At 30.9% G+C, this 4,605-nt stretch overlaps 1 pseudogene; it reads left to right on the top strand.

Moving 5' to 3' along the window:
• The first annotated feature begins 789 nt into the window (after window positions 1-789).
• Window positions 790-4,141, top strand: LOC145585095 (putative 12-oxophytodienoate reductase 11; annotated as a pseudogene).
• Window positions 4,142-4,605: the final 464 nt, after the last annotated feature.

Below are 4,605 nucleotides of genomic sequence, written 5' to 3'. Positions count from 1 at the left end.
AAAGAATAAGACAACTAACAATAATTAGATAATGCAATGGGAAGTACAAAATATTAAATAATATTTTTGAATAAAACAAAGATAGATTAGTGATTACTCATGACATGTCATCAATCCTTTGCAAAAAAAAAAAAAAAGAACCAATCACATGTTCCTAATTGAAAATTTTTAACCAATCATATTCATTGTAATTTGGCACAATGATTCTGAAAAATTAAAGGCTGAAAAAGTACATTATCCAACCAAACTTTAAAAGTGGAATGTAAATACATTAATTATACATTAAAAGTACAACTAAAAAAGAGAGTGTATTTGGGATATTTAGAAAAAAAAAACTTACTAAAAATAGAAAGGTGGAATGTAATTTTGGAATACCCAAAATCGAAAGAAGGAATGTAATTTAGGGACGAAGGGAGTAAATAAATGTATATATTTGCAAATCACAGTGTCTAATTTGAAAAGAAGAAAAAAAATACACCATAAAAATAAAATACATATTATCTCAAAATTTAATAAAAGTAAGAATCACGTGTAACATCCGAGCCACACATTAGTTTTTAATGTCAAAAATAATGTAGAAGAGAAAAATTTTTAGAGCCACCATCCAATTGTTCTTTTGGCCCTACCAATAAACCAACTAATTAACTCACCTATAAAGTATTGGCTCCATAAACCTTATAAATTTCAGTGAATTTATATGATTCATCATATGTTGTAGAAAATAATAATACGAAGTAAGAAAGAAAATTAAGAAATTGGCTTTAGATTCTGCAATTATCCCTGTCATGACCCCGGCCTTATCAAATGGGTAACTTCCATCTTTCTCATAGGCGAGCTTAATAATTCATTTTTATTTTAATTTGTTTGCATTGTTGTATAATTAAGAAGAATTTATAGTTATACAACAATGATGTTAGATTTGCCATACTTATATGTGACAATTAAGTTGATATTTTTTTATTATTAGGGTTGTTTTAGCGCCATTGACTCGACAAAGGTCGTATGGAAATGTTCCTCAACCACATGCAATTCTATAGTACTCCCAACGGGCGTCAAACGGTGGTATGCTCATTAGTGAAGCAACTGGAGTTTCTGACACCGCTCAAGGGTATGTCTTAGGTCGCTAGCTTTAGCTCCACACTCTTTAGTGACAAAAGAATCAAAACATTCTTCCCTAAGCTTTAAACCTATTTTATTGTGCAGGTACTCAGATACACCTGGTATATGGACAAAAGAGCAAGTTGAAGCATGTAAACCAATTGTTGATGCTGTGCATGCCAAAGGCGGTATATTTTTCTGTCAACTATTACATGTTGGAGGAGTTTCTAATGAAGGTCAATAGCTAAACCCTACTCATTTTTTTTTTTTTTTTTTTTTTTAATCTCAAGTTGCTAAATATAAAACATTAGGCAATTATATTATTGATCAAGCAATTATATAATTGATCTTTTTCAATTGTAAAGAATTGTTAGCATATAAATGGATAGAATGGTATAACAAACAAAGATATAGAGGTGATTTGATAATTAATTTCTACAGTTGGATTAAATTTACAATAACTAACTTTCTCATGTTATGTGGTTTTGTTTTAATTTTTCTCTTATTTTTCATCGTGGAAAAGGGACTTAATATATTTTACTATTCATTTTACTTACTCTCATAATGACTTATGTAGCTTGGCATCAAGTATTTATTGACTTTATCTCATTTTTAGGTTGTGTTGTCATTGATTGAACATTTTATATTTATTCAATTTTCTTTAAGTTGATTGTTTTTGGTTGGTTTATGCAATGATCACTTTACTTGTGCTTCGTATTTTGTTTCCCTATTTATTCAGTATTCACTTGTGCTTCGTATTTATCCCTAGCTTCTTCTAACTCAAGTTTTCTTGTTACTAGGTTTCTAGCCAAATGGCCACGCTCCAATCTCTTGCACTGATAAGGCTTTAACACCAACAGCTAAAGGTCCAAAATTTTCAACCCCAAGGCGACTAACAACGGATGAGATACCTTTGGTGGTGAATGATTACATACTTGCAGCTAGGAATGCCATAGAAGCTGGTAAGTATTCGCTCAATCAACCTGAAAATATGTCGTGGGAGGTTGTACCTTCGAGTATGTGTTCTAATCATGCAAGATGGTAGCATTTTATCATTATCTTTAGCAAGGAATTCCTTGTTATAATCTTTAATACTTTCTTTGTTTTTATTTTATTGTATCATAAAGACTTTTACACTATTGACACAATCTTCTTTGACCATTATCTTTTATGATTTTTCCATAATGAAAAACATAATTTTGCGGATTTAGTTAGATTCGGCTCGAATTTTATTTTTTAGATATCATCTTTTTATACTTTTCACAATAGTGTAATTAATGATATTAATAGTCAAAGTAATGTACGGAGTATAGGATAAGCAAATATGAAATCACTCATATGGTGCAATAAAAAAACAAAGGAAATATTATTCATATCTTTATACGTCTACCTTTATTTAAGTGATGATAAAATGCTTACAAAGCCAGTCAAATATAATTTAAGCCTTTTCTTATGGCTTTGAGAATGTCCAATTGTGCATGATGAACCCTCTGTAACCTAACAAGCTTATATAAGGTGCAAGTCTTGGAGGAGAGAACATAAGGCACGAGAAAGAATATACTAAGAGTACGTTTGGTAAGAGTATTTTAAGGGTTAAAATGGATTCAATTCAATCATTAACATTATCAAGTGTTTGGTTAGAAGGGGTTGGGTAACAATTACCATTACCTTATTCCTCCCATTTGTTACCTCTCAAAAATAAAGAGAGTGAGGTTTAAGTGATTCCTTTCCATGTTTAAAACCAAACAAATAAAAAGATAACGCTTAAATGATTCGTTTCTTTCTCCTTATTTATTTTCTTTCCACTCCATTATTTCTAATTTACATACCAAAAGCTCCTTAAGGGTTTATGTCATTTTTTAATTAAGTTATATTTTATATGTATATAAAATATTAGTTGGGCACAAAGCCACAAAGGCATTGTTTCCTTCACCTAATATTAGTTGTCTAAATTAAAACTTATAATACACATTTTCTTTATTAGAGATGATAAATTCATTCCAATGTCATAAAGAAGTTTCGTAGGTTGGAATAATTTTGTTTGTTTTCACTATGTTTTTTTTATGTTTGGCCTTATAAGATGTTGGCTTTCAATTTTGGTCCATGCATATAGATTTAAGTGTCCAACTTTACTTTCAACAACTTTTTCAATGATATGATGTCTTTGATATTGCAGTGCATAATAAGGTGAAATATCATCCATATGTGATGGACTGATGGTCAAATAAACATGGTAGTTGATGAGGTCTTGATCATTTGAAATTCAAATTTTTACTAAGGCTAATGCAAGAAATAAAGTTTCATTCTTGTAAAAGGTATGATTTTATGTTTTCTTTGTCTCATGATTACCTAATCTAACTAAAGCTAATCTTTTATAGACTTCGATGGTATTGAAATCCATGGTGCTTTTGGATACCTTATACCAATTTATGAAAGACCAAGTAAATGACCCAACAGATTATTATGGTGGATCTATAGAAAACCGTTGTAGGATTTGCTCTGGAAGTAGTTGAAGCAGTAGTGAAGGAGATTGGTGCAGGTAAGGTTGGGTTTCGAATGACTCCCTTTGCTGATTTTATGGAAGCAGGAGACTCAAATCCCGAAGCTTTAAGCCTACATATGGCTAATGCCCTGAACAAGTTTGGAATCCTTTATTTCCACGTAATTGAACCTAGGCTGACATCTATTGGCGAGATTAAGGAATCTCTACATAGTTTAGTTCCCATGAGGAAGGCTTTCAATGGCACTTTCATTGCCGCTGGTGGTTATAAGAAGAATGACACCGATCTTGTAGCTTATGGTCGTTTGTTTCTAGCTAATCCGGATTTGCCCAAAAGATTTGAGCTTAATTCGCCTCTAAATAAGTTTCACAGGGATACGTTTTACATTTCTGATCCGGTTGTTGGATACACCGACTATCCATTTCTTGAAGGGACAATGTAGTCCAGACACCATAATTTACATCTATATATGTTGTTCCTGGTCAATTTGAGCTTAATTTTGCTCTAAATAAGTATCATATAGATACATTTTTTTTTACATGTGTGATTTTGTTGTTGGCTACATTGATAATTGGTTCCTTGAGATCGATGCAATGTAGACCAAACACAAAAATTTGTAATAATGGTTTTTTTTATTATTCAATAAATTTGTGAAAAGTATAATCAGTTGTTTGTATAATTGTTAGGTTCAAAGAGAGCCACCAAGTGTATAATATGATGTAGATGGTACTCATCATGTTGATTACATTCTAAGTAATATCCTCCAAGAATAATACATATCAACATATGTATCTTAGATATATGGATATAAAAGTATCATAGTAGTAAAGCTCATTATCATTTATCATTCAATTTTTAATTGTGGTCACTTATACATTATGTCCTATATGTCATTTGTATTTGTGTTAGTAAAAAGTTTGCGAATTAAAAGCAAATAAGGTTGTGTACTGCATGCGTTGTTATTTGATTTGTATGCCCATTGATGCATTAAATGTGGATTTTGTGC

Source organism: Chenopodium album, chromosome 16 (genome assembly GCF_948465745.1).
Source record: "Chenopodium album chromosome 16, dcCheAlbu1.1, whole genome shotgun sequence".
Taxonomy (NCBI): domain Eukaryota; kingdom Viridiplantae; phylum Streptophyta; class Magnoliopsida; order Caryophyllales; family Amaranthaceae; genus Chenopodium; species Chenopodium album.
Note: the sequence above shows the minus strand (reverse complement) of the source record. Positions and strands in the feature narration are given on the sequence as shown.